Genomic DNA, 23,079 nt, shown 5'->3' with positions numbered 1-23,079 from the left:
GGAGCTTGGGGAGGGCGAAAATGGCCTTCCCTATCCCCCCGGAGGCCCTCTGGAGGCCAGAACCGGCCTGTTTGCCAACTTCTGGTGGGACTGGAACTTGGCAAACAGGCCATTTCCGGCTCTGAAGGGCCTCCAGGGGGGTGGGGAAGGCCGTTTTTGCCCTCCCCAGGCTCCTAGAAAGGCTCTGGAGCCCAGGTAGAGAGAAAAATGGGCCTACCAGGCCCACCAGGCCATTATGTGCTAGGAGCAGGGGAGACCAGGGGGGTTGCGTGCGCATGCATTGGGGCAGGGCACATAGAATTATGGGTGTGGGCACGCATGTGTGTGACCTCCCCCTCCCCCCTCACTCCTGGCAAAAAGGTTAACCATCACTGGCCTAGACATTGATATTTGAACATATATCTTCTTAACATTTATAATTTATTGTGTTTCATTAATCTAGGTGAAATGTTAATATATATTGCTAGTCCATGTATGTTATGCCATATGATAAATAAATAAATCACCTCAGTTAGCTCAAGGAGTTACTACTTACTTTGCAGTAAGGCAAATGATATACTAACGGTATCCCTTCAGTGATTTGGCCACCTAAACACAATAGTGAACATGCAGTTGGCATCTCTGGGTGGAGCATCTAGTTGGTTGGATGGAGTTCCCATAGATTCAAGCAACTCATCCTCCAGACATAGACAGTTGCATCACAGATTATCATGGTGGATCATGTTCTTCCCAGTTCTATCTCAGCCAAGTGTCTATAACATGCCACGTCAGCACATTCATCCAGGATGAACTCCTGCATAATAAGGTCAGGATCTAAGTAGGAATGTCACAATAGAATTTACTTAAAATTCCTTTGTTAGATTGTACCCAAAAAGGACAAAAAGACAACTCTCTTTTTCACGCAACAGCCATATTGAATCGTAGGCTTTCTCTGGATCTCCCTTGCATGCTTGCTCTTAAGCCCAATGCTCATCATCTCTCTAGCCCTGTGATGGCGAACCTATGGCACAGGTGCCAGAGGTGGCATGCAGAGCCCTCTCTGTGGGCACACGCAGCATCGCCGGCTGCTCTTCTGGTTTCCAGTGTGCACATGTGTGCCGGCCAATTGGTCTTCATGAATGCTGGAGTGCCGGAAAATGCCATGAAACCCACCCCCCAAAAAATGGTCTGAAAACGGCCCAAAAAACAACCAAAAAACAGGAATGCTCATGCCGGCCAGCTACTCTTTGCGTTTCCGGTGCTCCGTCGCACACACATGTATGTGCATGCCCACACGTTCTGGTTTGGGCACTCAATGCCGAAAAGGTTTGCCATCACTGCTCTAGCCCAATCATAGTGACAACTGACAAATTGGGCAAAGATAAGCAATCTCTCATTTGTAAAGTCATTGAACAGCAGTTGCTGATTGATAGGTGGCTGAGACAATTAGAATTGCCAATGCTAATATCTCTACCATGATTTCAAACTCTACCCATTCTCTTAAACAGAAGTGGTTGGCTTCAAAAAGGCAGCATCCAGAGGGCTGGATCTTTCAGGGGCACAGAAATACAAAGCTGTTTATGTTTAAGTAAAATTAGAGAATTCGGTCGAAAACTACAAAACAACATATTTTGAAATTTGCACCAGAGGCAAATTGGTTTTTCCTAGTCCTCAGAAACTTCCCCCATAGAGAAAGCTTGTAGGCCTAAAATAAAGGCATGGCAGGCAATAGTTTGCATTATTTTTGGCTCCCGTTGCAAGACTCTGCCAGACAGTCTCATTAATGTTTGATGAAGGACTTGGAAGAGCATTAAAGGTCTTTGCTTAAATAGAAAGAGATGTTTTTAAATATTACTAAAGATTCCTGCATTTATGTCAGAGAGAGTAGAGAAGTCACCATATCAAACTGTTTTTACGTGTCCTTGGAGAGATAGTAAAAGAAGATACTGCACCAGAAGGGCTTTTAAAATGAAATGTGTCTAAGGAGAACATGTAAATAAGCAAGCAAGTATCCTTTTTTGGGGGGTGGCTTATGGATATATGAACGTACCTACTGTAGAAGACAATAACACTCACATTCAGGAGTATCACAAATTACACAAACACACACACACACACACACTTGAGTTTGGGTATGGTTTGGCCACAGGTGTACAAGGCAGAAAGCAAAAAAATAAATAAAAATAAAGCAGGTTTTAATAGATAAGATGGAGAACTAATTTGAAATGGGTTAAAGCTTTCTCTTTATTCATGATTTGTAGTAGTCCTTGGTGAACATTAGTAACAGCCTTTCAGAATTTACTGATTACAAAGTGATATGCTCTGCATATTAATGGGAAGCTTTGCCCAAGAGGACCAGCAACAACTCTTGATAGTAACAAAAAAAAAAAAAAAGCCAGAAAAGGAATGAATAAGGCATTGGCAGGAGGAGAAAATCATCTGGATGGGCTGAACAATGAAAATGCAACTGAAATGAAGCAAGTCAAGCAGTTCATGCTGGATAGAGAGAGATCAATAAGGAGCCAATGATGACTGGACAGGTCCTATCCATTGCTGAAGCCTGGAACAAAGATTCATTCTGAAACCCGTCCTCCAATGTTGTGAAAGTTTTGATCTTCTGCAAAAGAGGGGAAGTTTTCACTATATGCTCTTACTTCTTTGTGTGTGTGTGTGTGTGTGTGTGTGTGTGTGTCTACATTATTATTTCTTCAGGAGGATTTGTTTTCTTTTTTAAAGCTTTACTGTTCTAGGGTTCCAGATGCAGCTATAATTTTCTATTAGATATCTGTCAGGCTGTTCCCAACTTAGACATTTAGGAAAGGAGACCCTCGACTCCAAGCTTTGAAGTGAAAGATTCTTTTATTAATGTTTACAGCAGTGTAAGCAAAGCTGGATCCAAGTATTCCCATGTAAACTTTGCATTTCCCCCCTTTCCCTGGCTCTTTCCCCCTTGGCCAGTCCATCAGTGTCCAATTACCTTAGTTTTTGATGTTTCGGGAACAACTTTAAGCTTTGCCACTTCTCTGCTGTAGTTTCACATTCTGTTCTCAGGCTCCACTCTTGATTTGTTGGTTTATTCCAGATTGGCACCTCTGGTTCCTGTCTCCCTGTCATCCCCATCCCTTTTCTTGCCCATTCCTTACTTCCCTAATGGCCTTCCCCTTCCCTTGCATTTTATGGCAGGATCCCAGCAAAGTGGAGTATACTGAAGATTGCAGGCCTGATAATATCTCTCCATCACTTTGCAGCCTCCTTGGGTGGCCATGATCTTCAGTCTAAAAGAAGAGATGTTCCTCATGACATTTTCCTTGGGATTGATCTAAAGATGACAGTTCATATGCACCTCCAACTCTACGCACATCTCTGACGCTGTGTCCCACCCATGAGAATTTCACAAAAGTTTTTCTTTGGAGGAGAAAAAGCAAGAATAATTTTCATCAGATTAAGCGAAAATGTTCAATGGGGCCCAGGAGAAGCAGAAAAAATTTTCTCAAGACAGACTTAGGGGAAAATATTGCATGAAATTCAAGGAATTACAAGAAAAAGTTTCCAAGATAAATATTGAATTTAGGGATTGCACACATTACAAGCTTGCTGTGTTGAGAGTAGCCTCTACGGCATAGTTATTGTATGTTGTTATTTGGGTTTGTCTTCCAGCTATATTATAATAATCCCTCAACAATATGGAATGGAATGGAACTGTAGGGAAAGATATGAAATTTCCCCAACGTCAACAGTACACCCATGGCCCCTTCTGCATTGTTCAGGAAGGTCCCCACAATTTTTTTAAAGTGGATTTGGGAGAGACACACTTGGATACAGAACGTTCTTCCATAAAAGTTAATTGGAAAGCTGTGGGAAGCAGATTCTGTTCTTGGGAGCCCCACAGTTTAATATGAGATGCCTACAAGAAATGATTACAAGATAGCAATGAAACAGAGAGCAGGGAGGATGGAATGAGGACCTCCGAGACAGGTGGGAACAAGTGGGTTGGAAGGTAGAGTGCAAGAAGGTTATTGCATAGATGAAACAGTGACAATAAAACAAAAGTACCTCTGTTAAGGGAGATGTGGTACATAGCTCCTAAAGAAAAAGACTTTTCAGTGATAGTACCTCAGTGTAAAATGTTCACCCCAGAGCTTCCATTATGGTTTTTCCACAGTCAGATTAAGACCATTTCATTTCTTCAATTTTTAAAATTTTAGAATGCCTTAGGGCTTTAGGCTGGTGTTATCTCTTATTGTAGTTCTCATTTATGTTCTGCAGGTATGTTTGATCATGCCTGTTTATATTTCATTACTTTTAATGTTTCTTTTAAATCAATGAAATACCCGTAATATCTTAAATATTGAACATATCAATCTTGCAAATACAGTGACATAATCATTAGGTTATATGCGAGCAGTGGTGGGCTGCTGCCAGTTGTAACAACCTGTTCTCCCGGAATTAAAAATGTGAGTGCGCGTTGCATTGAAAAAACCAATTATTATATAGGACATGATAGCACTAGGGTGGGTGGGCGGGGCCAGGCGCTGGTCAGAACTACCGGTTCGCCTGAACTGGCCTGAACCAGCAGCAGCCCACCACTGTATGCGAGTCTTCTGACAGAGGGACAGAGTCTAATTCAGGAGATACACCAAACATTTATTTTAGGTTAGCCAAAGCTGATAGCAAAGATCCAAACATCATGGTGAATAGAAAAAAGAGAATCAAATGAGAAATGGTAAATCATAAGATTTCTGGAATGTGCAACAGTTGAAGCCATAGTCTAAAACAGGGGTGTCAAACTCGCAACATCATGGCAGCGTCATGTGACGTATCATGACTTTTTTCCCCTTCGCTAAACTGGACGTGGGCATGGCCAGCACAGCCCATGGGCTGTGAGTTTGAAAGCCTTGGTCTAAAATCATCAGTGGAATCAGAGAATTGCCAATATCTAGATCAGAGCTTTTCAACCTTGACATTGCTACAATGAGTAAACATCATTCCCTAGCCAGTGTGCTCTGATTCAGACCATAGTAAACTATTTCAAGATCAGCATTCAAAATCAGATTAGTAGACAGGTCAAAAATAGACCAGCTGAAGGGTCAGAAACTATAATAATTTCAAGATTTTAGTGACTCTCCTTAGTGACTGATGAATGGTTGTTCAAGTATGTCATAAACCAACATACTAAAAAAATACCTCTAGAGAATGGCTAGCATTACTCTTTAGAAGTAGACTTTGTTCCACCATTCTCATTTGCTGCTTTTTTAAATGTCTGGCATGTGATCAAGCTCTCCTAGCTTTTCATTGCTCTCAGAGTGATGGTTTCCATTGCCAGAATCTGCTCATTAAAGGTAACATTGATCTTTGCTGGCTAAAAACCAAATTAAGACCTACCAAACTGAATTTATCCACCCACCAGTCATTATGTCTTGGTATCTACTTAGCAAATCTCCCCAGGACACAGATTTCTATCTCATTATTTATTAAAGGCATTTGCAGGTGAGCAGAAAATATCAAAAGAATTCCATTCTCTTTAGCTACCAGATATGTTACTGGTAACAAGATGAATTTAGACTCTCTTTCTCCTTCTCTCTTTTTGAAACCAAAGCATTATTACGGTTGGTCACACAGATTGGATTTGGAGTTTTAATCCACCTATCAAGTCCCCAAAGATCTGGGATAGCAACTCTTTGATGTTAAATGGTGTCAAAATCATTGTCTCAGGGTGTTAGCTGTACCCAGAAAGCTTCCTTCTGCAATTGAGTGAAGGGGATTTTGCCAATGGTGTTCAAGTGGTGCTCCAGATGTTTTGGGATTGCACTCAAAGTGCCTATTACTATTGGTACTATCTTTGCTTTCTCTTGCAGTTGTTCTACTTTTATTTGCAGGTCTTTGTAGTTTGACATTTTCTCTAGTTCTTTCTCTTAGGTTCTTTTGTTTTAGGTACTGCCACATCCAGCTTTTTTGTCAATAATTGTTAAGTCTGGAATGTTGTGTGACAGGCACCTGTCTGTTTGAGTCCCAGGACACTTTAACTTCTTCATTTTCTGTTACTTTCCCTATTCTGAGGTCTTACCAGTTCTTGCATGCAGGTCAGTGGCATTTCTTGAAGATATTCTAATGTGCCATTGATGCTACTTTGCCACGCTATGGTTTATTATACATAGCAAGGTGAAATTGGAGTTGCCAATTATTTAGTTGACATTGGTCTTCGTACTCGTCAAGTTCTTCCCAAGAGCCCAGAATGCCATAATGTATCAGCATCGTATATGTGTAGATCTGAACAGTATGACCTTTTGCAACAGACAATTCTATCCATCATTTTTTGGTATGGTATCTGGAGTGTCAATAATCAGTGGGACTACCACAGCTGGCTTATGCCATAATCTTTCAACTTCAGTTTTCAGATCTTGATATTTAAACATGACAGTAACTCAACCAGGTGTTTAGACTGGATTTGGCATTTCTATCTACCCAACAAGTCCTTCCCAAGGGAGGGGCAGATGTTGTTTAAGGATGTTAGAGATATTGTTGCAGGATGATGATGATGATCATCATCATAATGATCATGGCAACATAACCCATCTTTTTTTTTTATTTCATTGGGTTGATATGATTTGGAAATAGGAGCCCTGGACATAATTCTGGTGTTCCAATATTAAATGCTCCATTTGCTCATGAAATAGATGTCTTTGTCTCCATGTGTCAGTGTTCTGTGTAACACATCCAAAGAAATCAGAACTCCAAGGCAGGAACATTCCTCAGAGAACATATTAATTAATTAATTAATTTATTTATTTATTTATTTATTTATTTATTTATTTATTTATTTATTTATTTATTATATGTATTTATATGCTGCCATTCTCCTGAAGGACTCAGGGCGGCGAACACAAGTTAAGAAACAAGTACAATAAAATCATAATTTAATCCAAATAATTAATTAGTAGTAAATAATAAAGCCCGGAATCAGTCTCAGCCTATTTGTTTGAAAAGCCAAGTCTTCAAGTCCCGACGGAAGGAGCGGAGATCAGGAGCTGTCCGGAGCTCAGTAGGCAATTCATTCCAGAGGGTGGGAGCACCCACAGAGAACACCCTACCCCTGGGCACAGCAAGGTGACATTAGCTCGCCGTCGGAACCCTGAGGAGAGCGGCCCTATGTGAGCGAACAGGATGGTGAGAGGCAGGCAGGAGAAGGTCATGCAAATATCCCGGACCTAAGTCATGAAGGGCCTTATAGGTGAGGACTAGCACCTTGAAGCGGACCCGGAGAACCACTGGTAACCAGTGCAGCTCATGCAGGAGGGGTGTTATATGGGATTAATGAGGGGCTCCCATAACAACCCGTGCAGCTGCATTCTGGATCAGCTGGAGTTTCCGGGTGCATCTCAGGGGCAGGCCCATGTAGAGGGAATTGCAGTAATTGTATTGTATTGGACACATCATATCGGTACAGCCAGTGAAAACCAACTCTAAAATTTTCTCATGGTTACCACGTAATTAAAAGAGCAAATGTTTCCCTCCCCCAGGTCACATTGTCCAATCAAAGCAGTTGGCAGGCTCCCTTGACCACTTCTGTCTCCTTCTACTGCCACCTGTTGAGGTGACCTTGGTTCCCACAGGAGAGCTCTTTATTTTGTCTTTGAGATGGTCTAGCTATTTCCCCATCATCCTCCCCTATAGTGCGTGGCAATTATGAAGCAGCACAACATGGCTTCAGCCAGGTTCGATTCAGAGTTGACACTATGGTTCTAAGGAACTGTTCATGATCTGTAGAACTGGCTTAAATAATTATCAAAATGGATGGGAAAGGGGGCAAGCAAGGCATTCTGACAGCCAGATACTGAAATCTTGGAATCATTACTGCAAATTAATTATTGCAAACAGCATTTAACAACGCTTAAAAAGACAGTGCTTCGAGCATAGGTATCATTTCTGTTTTTTCTGTTGTTCAGGAAATAATACCATTGACTGCTTAATAGTCTGTATCATGCAGGTATATGTACATGAAAGTGTTTTCCTCAATTATCATTAAGATCCAAATGTGTCTCTCTTCATGTTCAGTTGGAATCCCATATTAAGAACAAGATCACTGTCTATTTTACCAAGTAATCACACATGGCTGTGCTTTGATCCATTGAATCAATGGATTTTTCATCACAGACTATTTCTTGCTCTGCACATTTAAATGCCAGAATGTTGTTTACCAAAGTTATCAGTTCTATTAATGAGACTTTTAAAATTCCTCTTAGTATATTATCACGACTGTTTACAGGAAGTCCTCGACTTACAAACCACAACTAAGAATAAGAATTCTGTTGCTACATGAAATGCTTGTTAAGTGGAATTTTGCCCCATTTTATGACTGTTCTTGCCACAGTTGTTAAGTAAATCACTGCAGTTGTTAAATTAGTAACACGGTCGTTAAATGAGTCTAGCTACCCCATTGACTTTGCTTCTCAGAAGGTCACCAACGCTGCTTACATGACCCTGGGACACTGCAACTGTCATAAATATGAACCAGTTGCCAAGAGTTCAAATTTTGATCACATGACCACTTTTTTCAGTGCTGTTGTAACTTTGAATGGTCATTAAATAGTTGTAAGTTGAGAACTACCTATATTATGTTGCATTCAGTTTCAGGACATATGTATGAATCCAAAGTAACAAGGGAGATATATACCCTACATTGACAATTATACAAAGTTGGTTGCAGAAATTTAAAATTGTAGAATATAATGTTTATACATCATTAGCCAAAAAAACAACAACCCCATTAAGAGTGGAACATTATTTCCAAATATGTATGATGTTTAGCACTACATCCTTGCAATGCTATTCATTTATTTATGATATCATTTAATCTCTTCTGATATATTATTTATTATTATATTCATTATTTATTCCATTTCTAATTGAAATGGAACCAAAGTTCTCTGAGTAGGTTGCAAAGTTACCAAAAATATCAAAAGTTATTAAAACCTTTACAAAAAACTGAAAAATAGTATGAACATATGAATCACAATGAAAATGATTAAATGCCATTAATAACTAGCACAAGGAAAATATACAACATGTAAATTCCACTATCTCAGTAAAGAGCAGGCACTTAAATCAAACTGGCTATGATGCTATAAAAAGTGCCTGGGAGATTATTAATTCCTTAAACCACACTGATAAGACCATATAATAGTATTGGATCACTATTTTCTATTTTTCCAATTCCAATTTCCAATTCCAAGCTCAACTGAAAACCGAGAGCTGTGTTGAAAATTACTCAAGCCCACTATTATGGTGCTTTTCCTGTTAATTTGGATCCTTTAATTTTATCTGAACATTGTTAGACTAGAGAAGGGGTGTCAAACTGATGCCTCACACGGAGACCATGCCCACTCCAGCTCCGTGATGGTAAAAAACGTTGTGATACATCTTTTTTTTTAATAACGGTTTTTATTTATTTTTTATTTTAAAAAATATAAACATTTTATCTCTCCTTAAGCAGTGTGTCGCCTGGGTACAAATATTTCTGTGCAACATCCTTCCACAAATAGAATGAACCATTATACCTTGTGTAACATCTTGTGACTACAACGTGACACCACGAGTTTAACACCTGTGGACTAGAGTGTCAGTGTGTGTGTGTGTGTGTGTTATTAAAAAAACTAGGCTGTTAAAGCCCCACCCTCTTATGATACTTAATTTATGTTACCTCTCCTCTCAAAGGCACCATGAACTAGATCACATCAAGACAGATACTTGTAAACAAACTATTTTTTTTCTCTCTTTCTCACCTTATTTGAATGGTTAAATATTTTCAGGATATTAATAGTGTCATCCTTGCAGACCATAATAATTTAATGAATAATTCCTATCTTTCAACTTATATCACTCTTTTTAAATATCGGCTGGATTGTGTATGAGTGAATTCATAATATTAATACAAATAGACCATAGATGTGTACATCAGGATTTTTAAATGGATGGTCCGTATGCTATATTTTGTGATGCAAATCACAACTCAAAACTAGTATACAAGGTTTAAGAAAAATTACCTAGAGAAATATATATTTTTAATCCATTGAATGTGTAAGAATAGGATTGTATAATAGTACTGCGATATTAAAAAAATGTACAACTGAATCTATGCGAAGAGACTGGATGAATCTGGCTGATCTGTACATTTCTGTTTGTGAAGATACTGATGAAAAGAATTCAGTGTAGCAATTGATTGTGGATGTAGAAGGAATAAGAGAAGGAATAAATGTGTACTGTGTAAATCTGTGAATGACTTCCAACTAGGTCAGATAGCAAACATCCAAAATCATATGGATAGATCTCAAATTTGGCCAGCAATTGAAATTCTGCAAAGAAAAAATGGAACCTTTTGCATTTCAACAAAATAAAAATCAGAGGATCAAGTTTCTATATTTCTTTCCTTATTTGAAAATCCAGCAAGACTAGTGTTCCTTAGCACTTTTCTACTATGCTAGCCATGTATTGTGGCCCACAGGTGTCTAATAAATATATATCAAAATCATATTTTGTATTAGGTTTTCATGAGAGGAGGCTGAAAAATGAGAATCAAACATTCAAAACAGAATTAAAAATATCCCCAAGTGAACATCACATTCTACATAAAAACCACTGAGTGAAATTGTGTCTCCACTGGCATCAGTAGCAAATAGCAAGATATTTAAAAAACAAACAAACAAACACCTTTGGAGTGGTGTTAAGGTAATATATAAAACTCCTCTTAAAATAATGGCAAGGAAACCATGAATCAGATAATCTATCACTTTAAACTCTCCTATTGGCTCTGAGCAGAAAATCTATTTCTTTCCCTTTTGAAAAATATTCCCTCTATATCTGTCAGGTACCTTTGCTAAAGTCTCTTACAGAAACAGTTAAGAAATTGGATTGTCAATTTTAAACTCTCATTCTGTGGGCCTTGACTGAATACAGCTCCAGAAATTAATGCAGCCCAAAAGACATTTATTTTCTCGCTCTTCTTTGTCATAGCTAAAATACATTCAGAACACTAAGATCTAAATGGAAATGGTAAAAATGTGTACTGTCCATCTCTACAGAGTATTGTTGTGTAAATAATATTTACTATAGTCACTGTGGAATCAATTTTGGTTGAGTTGAAGAATAGCTGAAAATGAAGTAAAATTTATATGTTAGTGAAGGTGAGTAACAACATTACTGTCATAACCTTCCCTGGACCCAGCAGTGTTGGCAAATTATCGTCCAGTCTCCAACCTTCGCTTCGTTGCGAAGGTTGTTGAGAGTGTGGTAGCGCGACAGCTCCCCCAGTACCTGGATGAATCGTCGTATCTGGATCCGTTCCAGTCGGGCTTCAGGCCTGGGTACAGCACGGAAATGGCATTGGTCGCGTTGGTTGATGATCTCTGGAGGGCTCGGGACAGGGGCTGTTCCTCTGTCCTGGTCCTATTAGACCTCTCAGCGGCTTTTGATACCATTGACCATGGTATCATGCTGCACCGGCTAGAGGAGTTAGGGGTGGGGGGCACCGTCCTACGGTGGTTCTCCTCCTTTCTCTCTGACCGGTCGCAGTCTGTGTTGACAGGGGGGCAGAGGTCGACCCCGAGGCCCCTTGTATGTGGGGTGCCACAAGGGTCGGTCCTCTCACCCCTTCTGTTCAACATTTATGTGAAGCCGCTGGGTGAGATCATCCGTGGTTTTGGGGTGAAGTACCACCAGTATGCTGATGATACTCAGCTGTACATCTCCACCCCAGACCACCCCAATGATGCCCTTGAAGTGATGTCCCGGTGCCTGGAGGCCGTGCGGATCTGGATGGGGAGAAACAGACTCAGGCTCAACCCATCCAAGACCGAGTGGCTGTGGTTTCCGACATCCTGATATAGTCAGTTGGTGCCATCACTGACTATTGGGGGTGAGTCACTGGCCCCCACGGAGAGGGTTCGCAACTTGGGTGTCCTCCTGGACTCACGGCTGTCTTTAGAAGAGCACATGACAGCCGTGGCCAGGGGGACTTTTTATCAGGTCCGCCTGATCCGCCAGTTGCGTCCCTTTCTGGATCGGGACTCATTAAATACGGTCACTCATGCTCTCGTTACTTCCCGCTTGGACTACTGCAATGCTCTCTACATGGGGCTCCCCTTGAGGAGCACCCGGAGGCTCCAGCTGGTCCAGAATGCGGCCGCGCGGGTGGTTATGGGAGTGACGTGGTGCTCCCATGTGACCCCCCTCCTGCGCGAGCTGCACTGGCTCCCGGTGGTCTTCCGGGTGCGCTTCAAGGTTTTGGTTACCACCTTTAGAGCGCTCCATGGCATCGGACCGGGGTATCTACGAGACCGCCTTCTGCTACCAATAGCCTCTCACCAACCAGTACGCTCCCATAGAGAGGAGCTCCTCAGGGTGCCGTCGGCCAAACAGTGTCGACTGGCGGCCCCCAGGGGGAGAGCCTTCTCTGTGGGGGCACCTACCATCTGGAACGAGCTCCCCCCAGAGATACGGAAGATCCCGGACCTGCGCACGTTTCGCTGTGCTCTCAAAACTTTTCTATTTCAGCAAGCTGGCCTGGCCTAACTCCCATCTTTTAAATTTTTTAAATTTTTAAATTTGTGATTTTATAAATTGGGTGTTTTAATCTGTGTTTTGGCCGAAATATTTAATAATTTTAAGGGATTTTTTAAATATTTGTATTATCTGTATTTTATCTTGGCTGTTCACCGCCCTGAGTCCTTCGGGAGTAGGGCGGTATAGAAATTTGATTAATAAATAAATAATAAATAAATAAATAATCTAATTGGCATTTTTAATCATACATTTTATCATATATTATTATTGTTGTTGTTCCTTCAAGTCAGTTTTGACTCTTGGTGATTATCTGGACCAGTCCCTGAAGTTTTCGTGGTAAGATTTCAATATAATATAATTTTATATTAATTGTTATTTATTTATTTTTTATTTTTTTCCCTTCATCCTATTCTCTTTCCCCCTTTCCCACTATTTTTTATTTTCATTTGTAGCATTTCATTCTCTTGGTAACCTTTCAGAAGTGGTTTGCCGTTGACTACTTTTTCCTAGACCTGAGAGAGGGACTGGCCCAAGGTCATCCAGCTAACTTTGTGCCTAAGGTGGTGCAAGAACTCACAATTTCTCAGTTTCTAACCCATTGCCTTAACTATTATACCAAACACTATGTTTTAGTGGTATTAAAGCAATCTGTAACATTATTCTAATTATATCCATAGTACTGGATTAGTTGCTGGGAGTTGGGCTGCATATAAATTTAATACCTTACTATTATGGTTGATCACAAAGTGAGCTAGATGTTAAGATTGGATCTGGCATTTTTATCCATCTTTTGAGTCCTTCCCAAGGATCTGAGATAGGTAATGTTTTTAATGATGTTAAAAGCAGGGGTGAAATGTAAAATTTGTTACTACCAGTTCTGTGTGCATGGCTTGGTGGAGGGAGGGGTAATGTGACTGGGTGGGCGTGGCCAACTTTTTTTTTTTTAACTTTTCAAAGTATTTTTCTGCAAATGCAAAAAAATGCTTTGAAAAGCCTCTGCCAATCAGGCAACCCAGCTGGGATCTCAGAGCCTTTTCAAAGCATTTTTTTAACCACCTCTTCCCCGGAAGAAGTTGTAGAAAAAATGCTTTTAAAAGTAAAAAAAAAAAAAGCCTCTGATGATCGTGCAGCTCAGCTGGGCATGGAGGGGGGGCAGGGATTTTTGCTACCGGTTCTCCGAACCACCCACGACCATCGCTACCGGATCAGGCGATCCGGTCTGAACTGGATTAAAAGTATTGGTTAAAAGTATTGTCCAATGCAATGTCCATTATTCAGATTTTTTTTTTTGTCTTATCAACTATTGTTAAATCTGGAGTCCTGTATGTCAGGTATTTGTTTAAATTCTAAAGTCTTCACTCTCTATGACTTTGTCTATTTTATGGTCTCACCAGTTATTGCTAGACCTGTGGTATTTCTTACAGATATTTCGGTGCACCAGTGCTGCTATTTATTTATTTTTTTTAATTTGATTTATATGCCGCCCTTCTCCGAAGACTCAGGGCGGCTTACAATGTGCTCAGCAATAGCCTTCATCCTTTTGTATATTTTATACAAAGTCAGCTTATTGCCCCCACAAACTGGGTCCTCATTTCACCTACCTTAGAAAGGATGGAAGGCTGAGTCAACCTTGAGCCTTGGCGAGATTCGAACCCTGCAGTAATTGCAGGCAGCTGGTCTTAATAACCAGCTTTAATAACAGGGTGCCTTAAACCTCTGTACTACCAAGGCTCTTGGTAGTACATTTTGTCATGACACTATTTGTAGGTAGTCTGTCCAATCTTCTTTGTAACTATTGCTCCATTGTTTCTTCAGCTTCTTTGCAGAGATGGCATTTGTAGTCTGTTGCTGTCTTCTCAATTCTAGTTTTGTAGTTCTTAAGGCTTGATCTTGTGCAGCCGCAATTAGCCCCTCTGTCGTTTTCTTCAATTTTGCTGCTGTCAACCATTGCCAGATCTTGCTGTTACCTGCTTTGCCTGCTACATTTTGTCTGTGTCTGTGTATGTTGTCCATATAATAATTTGCCTTGCCATCTTCCTTTTCTATTCTTGATTTGGACTTTCTTGTAGGCCAATTTGGTATCTTTGGTATTCTTTATCTTTATCTTTATTTGATTTGATTTGTATACCGCCCTACTCCCGAAGGACTCAGGGCGGTGAACAGCAAACAGTAAAATACATAAATACAAAATTTAAAAACAGGATAAAATCGAATTAAACAATTTGGCCCAGACAAATAAGTCTTCATGGTATACTAGCTTCAGCGCATCTTCTTCATTATCCAGGTATTCCTCCAGTGTCTTTTTTTTTCTTTTTCAACTGTCTGGTGTATTTACAACATTCTACCTATATTCCTTGGTAAGTGAAGTCTGTCAATACTGCTGTATGAATGACTCAATCAATCAGAATAGAGCTGGAAGGGACCTTCGAGGTCTTCTAGTCCAACCCCTGCTCAAGCAGGAGACCCTACACCATTTCAGACAAGTGATTGTTCATCATCTCCAGTGATGAAGCACCTACAACTTTTGATATCAAGCTATTGCACTGATTAATTGTCCTTACTGTTAGGAAGTTTCTCCTCATTGTCATTATTTTTCGGGTCTCCCTTTCTAGGATTTTATGATATCACGATGTATATATTGTTATTGGGGCTTTGACCATAAATTCCTGCACCACTTCATTGCAATCAGATTCTGTATAAAATCTACTGATCAAAGTTACATGTACTGTAACTCAGTCTGCACCACTACTTTATATTTGATTCCTTGAAAAATATATCATAAAATGGCCAAGATTAATAGCAGAGATCAAAGACATGCCCTTTGATAAGGTTACAGATATGAAGGTTAGGAAAAAGCTACCTGAAAAAAAATAAAAAACAAAATAAAGAAAAATGGAAATGAGAAATGGAAATACAACTGTATTCCTAAATTCTCCATTTTTCTCTTACCAGAGTGTAACATTTATATTTTAAATACATTAAGAAAGGTATAATGTATACAGTCCTCCCTTAAATTTGCTACCAATTCACATGCAGACAATTGCTGAAGATAGTCACTTTTTTCCTGTATTTTTTGTGATAGTTTGTAGTTCACTGGCCCTTTCCTGATAGACCATCAGTAGTGCCTCTTGCTCATTCCTACAGTCTACTTTAAAGAACAGTATTTTGGCTCAGTACCACATTCCATGTCATTATGGGGAAAAAGAAGGGTTAAAAAAAGAAAAACATCTGCCAGCCTTTTCCAAAAATGATTTGGAAATGCTACCGTACTTCTGAGGCAAGTGGGGGGAAATGGATGATGAACTTTTCATTGTCAGGATCAAAATTCAAGCTGGCATCTATCCAAGCATTCAATGATTTCTCCAGTTTGTCATCCTTAACATCCAAATTCAACATTACTTTCAGAGAAAAGAGAATGTTTCCTTGTGCTGCTAATACGAACAGTAATAAAGAAGTGAAAGGGAGTTGACCCGACTTGGTTAAAAAGCTGGAATATGAAGAAACAAGGTGAGCCCTGGTGGTCAGTGCAATATTGCAGGCAAACTCTGCCTACAGCCTGGAGTTCGATCCTGACAGGGCTCAAGGTTGTCTCAGTCTTCCATCTTTCCGAGGTCAGTACAATGAGGAACCAGATTGTTGGGGATAATAAGCAATTAATGTTTACACTATAAACCTGCCAGAGAGTGCTGTAAAGTGCTATGGGGCGGTATATAAGCCTAAATACTATTGCTATTGTACAGGGGTGGGTTCTAAATTTTTTTTACTACTGGTTCTGTGGGTGTGGCTTATTTTGTAGGCGTGGCTTGATGGTCACATGACAATTCTTTAGGATTTAGCAGAGGTACTGGTCTACCAGGCTTTTAACTGCTTGCAGAGCTGTACCGGTCTACTCATTTGTTTTTGGAGGCAACGGTATACCCATTTGTTTTTGGAGGCACTGGTCTACTCATTCATTTTTGGAGGCGACGGTCTACCACCACACTGCTTTTTAACACTGATCAGCTGTAGGGCGGCCCTTTGAAGCCCCACGGCAAGAGTTTAAACAGTTTTTTTCCTTCTAGCCAATCAGCTGGGACTTGGGAGGCAGCAATAGATTGGGGGTGGGGCCAAATAAAAGGTAAAAATAACGCGGGGGGCAGGAGGGCCCAGCTCCTGAACAAAGAGAATCAGTTCAATGACGTCATATTGTCACCGCTACCAGCTCGGCCGAATCGGGCTGAACCGGGAGGAACCCACCACTGCTATTGTAAGAGTTCTCAATATTTTCAAAATCTTCAAGATTTTTTCAATATTTCAGAGGCTGGAAAATCTTGGCAGATATTTGATTCTCTCGGTGGCTGTTAACAAAGATGAAGAACATTATTCCTCTTCATCTGTTGCTGCAATCCCAACTAGCATGGCCAAAAGAGAGGAGAAACTGCTTGTTGTACTTTATCACATTTGTGACTAATAATAATTTCCCATCCCAGGCAAATTGAGACAATTAACGCTGTACGTACATCCATATACATCTTTTTCATGTTTAATTTTTTTTAAAAAAAAAAACAGCCTTAGAAACACCCACATGCAACTCTATTCATGAGGGAGGGGGTAGGAGGAGAAGAAAGAATAATATCATCTTTGTAACCTTTAATGAAAACTCAAATGTCACCGCATCCATAAGGGGAATAGTATAAAGTTCTTTTGTTGGAAGATATCAGGATGTAGTTCATGTAGAAGGAAGGACATATTGTACCGTGATGACGTTATGGTACATTGTCAGCTGCCCTTTCTGATTCCTGCTATATCGTCAGACTATCTCTGCTGGGATACAGATGTAGCTCTCAGTTTCTTTTTTGTTAGCACAAGGTGATTTATTTATAGGACCCAAGTAAAAGTGACTGACAATCCTACTTTTTTGAGACTTTTGTGATTTTTTTTGACACTGTTTGGTGACACACATGTAGCAAAAAGTGCTTTGTGATATAAAATAAAATAAAAATCCCACAAGCACAATAGTTTTGGTAATGAAGAAATAAATTAACCTGTCCTTTTCTTAACAGCATTTTGGGCAGAGCTTTTATAAAATTTGATCCAGAAAGTCAAAAGCCAAATATTTCTTGTCCAACCTAAAAGTGCAATTCAAGCAACCAGGATTATAAATCTTCTAATCTTGTGATTCAAGATCATAGACGATTAGCATCAAATACGCAGGTAACAAAATGCAAAACGAAAGAGATTAGGAAAGAAGCACAAGCTTACTCTGTTAATTAAATTTCAACTGAAAAACAAAACAGATTTAAAAATTCCCTTTTTTCTCTTTCATTGCCTTTTATCTGTAATATATTTGAAATTATATTCTCCACTCAAAGATCATAGAATGATCTCTGAAATTACAAGTAATACAAGTTTAAATAATGCAATAGTTGATTTAGTGTGAATTGTACAGTGATATCAGGTTGTGTTTAATGCGACCCAAAACGCAGCTAATTTGAGGCTAGATGTGTGCAATTGTGGCTACCATCTATGTAGTTGTAGCTAGGGTTTTAGATAGTGCTAATCTTTATATATGCAAAATGGAGAAGATTCTGCCATAAGAAAACAGGACTAGTTAAAAAAAAAAAATTAGAACAAATGCTTGATGTAATTGTATAGCATGAATACAGTCATAGCAATGCTAAAATAGGACAAGATATTGGAATGCCTGAATGTATGGTAGATTGTCTATATTTTTATTTTGCTTTCTATAACTATTCTATGACCTTGTTAACCATAAATTTACATTATAAGTAGATTCATTTTATCCTTTACTGTAATACTTCATTAATATACCCATAAAATTTATGTTTACAATTTTTCATTGCTTGGAGTTGGAATCAATTAACATATTTTCCACAGAAATATCACTTTATATAGTGTAAATTTGAATAATGTGACCCTATCATGGGATTTATTAACCACATTAATTGAGACCACTTACCTGTATAAAATCTGGGATGAAAATGCCGTACGAAGAGCCTTGTGCCAAATTTTCGTTGTTTTTTTTGTGATCCAAATATTTGAAAAGTTGGAACACAAAACGTTCAAACAATGAGGATTTTATTTCTTGAGAATACATTCAGTTTAGGGTATTTCAGCATTGTGTTTTGAGTGAGACTATGGACTGCACATTTTTGGGACTTACACAGTTGTGTAGCCCCAGAGAAACACATATTTGTGTTAGGAAGGTATTAAGGAGGTTTTTAACAGATTAACAGTTGGAAGGGACCCTGTAGGTCATCTAGTCCAACCCCCCACCCCTTGTCACCCTTATGACAAGACATAAACAAGAGCCGAATCAAATGTTTCTGGAATCAAGACGTGAAGGAATATGAACAAAATTGTTTCCTGCAAATTGCATCAGTCGTTGTCCTTCTTAAATAGGCTAAGAGAATGGCCAATTAGCCCCAAGCCCTATTCTCGAGGAGACCTCCTCCTGAGAAGCCACTCCTGCCTTTTAACAGCTCTGCGTGCTCGTGCATCGAGAAGAGGCTCCTCCTCTTCTTCCTCTTCACTTATGGGAGCTTCTGGAAGTTCTGAAGGCCCTGGCTGAATCCTCGCCTCTGGCACCACTTCTTCTCCAGCCTCCTCATTGTCTGACTTGAGTGCCAGCTGAACAGGCTGCTGGCGCAGCACCACACCAGCCTCCTCGCTGTCAGAATCAGCTACTAACTACACAGGCCGCTGACGGGCCACAACAATTGTGGACCTATTTTGGAATGAATTCCACTAGACTGTTAATGTGATTTTAAACTAATTATTGAATGTCAAACAAGTATATATGCTTTTTTAGTACTATTTCCAATATTAATCCATCAGGATCTGTGGATTTATGAGGCATGAAGAATGGCTAAATGAGTTAGCCTAGATAGCTCTATACTGGCCTACCACAGTGTGTTAGTGATAGACCTGGCTAGCAATAGCAATAGTAAAGGTAAAGGTAAAGGTTCCCCTCGCACATATGTGCTAGTCATTCCCAACTCTAGGGGGCAGAGATCCTCTCTGTTTCAAAGCCAAAGAGCCAGTGCTGTCCAAAGACATCTCCGTGGTCATGTGGCTGGCATGACTAAATGCCAAAGGCACATGGAATGCTGTTACCTTCCCATCAAAGGTGGTCCCTATTTTTCTACTTGCATTTTTTATGTGCTTTCGAACTGCTAGGTTGGCAGAAGCTGGGACAAGAAATGGGAGCTCACCCCGTTACACGGCACTAGGGATTTGAACCACTGAACTGCCGACCTTTCGATTGACAAGCTCAGTGTCTTAGCCACTGAGCCACCACATCTCCTTCTTAGGTCTAATAAGTGTTATTAAGTGCTTCTTTTATACAAACAGAGTAATGGGAGCTCACCCCTTTAGTTAGACTACTATACCGCTTCATGGTGCTTTCCAGCTCTCTCTAAGCAGTTTACAGAATCATCATATTGCCTCCAACAATCTGGGTCCTCATTTTACCAACCTCGGAAGGATGGAAGGCTGAGTCAACCTTAAGCCTGGTGAGATTCGAACTGGCAGCTGGCAGTCAGCAGAAGTAGCCTGCAATACTGCATTCTAACCACTGCGCCACCATGGCTCACAGTAGATATAGAGATATAATTTGTGAGTCTTTTTTTTTTTCTTCAATTTTTCAACAAAGGGCAAGAAATAACTATTAGGCCATTTTATCCATTTTTGGATTTTTTATCCATTTCTGATAGAAAAGTCTAGGCTGTTATTTGCCTTTCCAAATTATTTTATTGGAGCCACTGAAATATACCCTCATTTCCAAAGTTCTTTGAGAATCACTAAGTGTGGTAGTGGGCTTGGAAGGACTTCATGCCCATTAAGTATCTGCCTGTGAAGTAAACTTTTACAAACTTCCAGGACAAGACATTGCCAAATTATACTGTAGCAGCTTCTATACTTTACTGTAATGTGGGTGTATATGTTATGAAAACCAGGTGCAGAAAATAGGTTTTGGAAGTTTGATTAATAATACTGCGGCCCATTTTTAAAAGGCAACAATAATAAACTATAATAACAACCTTTCTTTTAGCATCAGAAATGCATTTTAAGCATCTTCTCATTCTCTTGTACTTATGCACAATTAAACAAAAATATTTTGGTTCACAGATATTTTGTTTCCGATGAACCATAAAAAAAGAAAATCAACTCTAATGCACAATTCCTTGAGGCACCTTTGTGCAACCTCTTTTGCATCATTTATCCCATATGTTTTAGATGAGAAACACTTTCAAAGTAATAAAGGCAATAAAGAAGAAGAAGAGCTCTCCCAAAAGCGGAGGGTATCAAAATTTTGCTGCACTGTTTAATAGTATCGCTGTTTTTTAAACTCAAGTAAGGCACTTTGCAAAGAGAAAGCCATGAAAACAAGCTCTTTAATTAACATCCCTTTAAAGTGGGAAAATAGGATTAAGCTGGAACAATGTCCACTAAATGTTATAGTTTGAACAGATAACGATATACAGTATATAGTAATTGATTATTACTCTTGTTCTCTAATAAGACCTCTGAACAGATCCTGTGTCTTATTGCATCCTATCATTAGTTATCTGATTTAAGGATCACTCAATTTAGGAGTGATATGTGTGTGAGTTTTCTGAGGACTGATGAAGACTTCTGTTCTGTACACTTTCAGGGGATAAAATGGAATGGGATAAGAACAAAGTTCAAAGTGCTTTATCTGAGGGAAAAACCTGGGAGAAATATGTGCAGACAAAGTTAAAGCATATACAAAATGTGTGCACTGGGAGAAATTCTATGAGAAGGATGTCCAAATTGTCATACAGATGTCTTAATCAAATTACAGACTGCTGCAAAAAAAAAAAAAAAAGGCACAGAACCTTTTTAAGACTGAAAAATGGGAGAAAAGCCAACACTGACAGATTTTTACATTCCCAGAGGTGTATGTAGTTATGTATTGATTCAAGGCAAATAACCTTGGCTCTTAATAGTCAAGCAAAGGCTTATTTTATCCATGCTGCCACACTTGCCCTTTAAAACACATTCATAGCAACTTCTCAAGATGAGAAATGAGATGAGGGCAGTCCATTCTCCTGATAATTGGATTAAAAGATCCTCCTTGCATTCTGCAAGGGATGAGGTTTCACCAGGGAAGGTGCTACTCCATTGACAGAGTGGGATTAATTTATGGGCCTCTGTCAGTTTGTGGACTAATAATGCATTGATTCAATCTTTTAAGACAGTCAGTGTCTGTTGCGGGTAGAGAGGGGAGAAGGGGAGAGGAACTGTGGAAAGGAAAATTTGCGAGCACATAGACGTGATCAAAGGTAGATTAATATTAGGCAGCTGTGAGCCACTGCATGCCTCAGAACTCAGTGTTTTATGTTCCCCGTCTTGGCGCAGACATCATAAGCACTCATAATATCCACCCACAGGGCTGAGGGGGCCTATTTATGTAGTTTCTGAGGGATCTCCCCCTCCTCTTGAGCTTCCCATTAATGTGTTCCTGCACACATATTGAGCTACCGCAGTCTAATCCCAGGGAGCCTGCAGGTGGTACTGTCCTTGCATTGAAGAGTTATTAAATTCTTAAGGTCACCATGAAAAAAAAGGTTCCATTAAACTGAGTTAATAAAAACATTGGGTAAAAGGTTTGCAATGAGGGCAGGTGCCAAAGCCTGGAAAATTGGAGAGTCGTATATGACACCAAGCTCAAAGAATAAATTAAAATATACCACAATATATAACAATAATAATAAAAAATCTGCTCTCTATGCAGCGAACCTTGGGAGAATATAAAGATGCTACCCTTTTGCTTGCAGAAGGATTCGTCTGAGCATTTTTATTTTAGCCAGCAAAAAAGGGGATAATTTACTTTTCTGATTCTCTTCTTTCTGACCCCTGCTTTGCATCAGATTTACATTAAGAGTCAAACTACATTGTTGGTTAAGTACCCTGCATTAAGTGTGTAGTTTAAGAATCATTCTGTGTTTTCAGATTGAGAAGCTGAAGGACTTGATCAGATTGAGCTTCAGCCTGCACCATAGAAAGTAGTCAAAGAGAGGGCATCTGCAGAGACATAGGTCAGGGTCAGCTGATCCAGAACCAGGGCTAGAGAGCATTCCAAGCCTAGTAACATCTTGCCAATTTAGAAGTAAAAAGTCAAGCCTTCCACTTAAAAGAAGAAAGCCTCATGCAGCCAGTAGGCAATCTGGGTGCCATGCAGGGATGGGTTCTAAATTTTTTTACTACCGGTTCTGTGGGAGTGGCGTATTTTGTGGGTGTGGCTTGGAGGTCATGTGACTAGGTGGGCGTGGCTAGGGGTCAGAGTCATTTCTGGAAGGTCCTCACACTTACGACCAGTCCTCGCACTTATGACCCGATTCATTTGTTTGCTTTTAACACTGATCAGCTGTAGGATGGCCCTTTGAAGCCCTGCGGCAAGAGTTTAAACAGTTTTTTCCCTCTAGTCATCAGCTGGGACTCAGGAGGCAGCAATAGATTGGGGGTGGGATCAAATAAAAGGTAAGAATAACGTGGGAGGGCAGGGGGGAGAACCAGTTC

Source organism: Pantherophis guttatus, chromosome 3, assembly GCF_059756535.1.
Source record: "Pantherophis guttatus breed Tessera chromosome 3, ASM5975653v1, whole genome shotgun sequence".
Lineage (NCBI taxonomy): Eukaryota > Metazoa > Chordata > Lepidosauria > Squamata > Colubridae > Pantherophis > Pantherophis guttatus.
The sequence above is the reverse complement of the archived record's forward strand: the minus strand, read 5'-3'. Positions refer to the sequence as shown.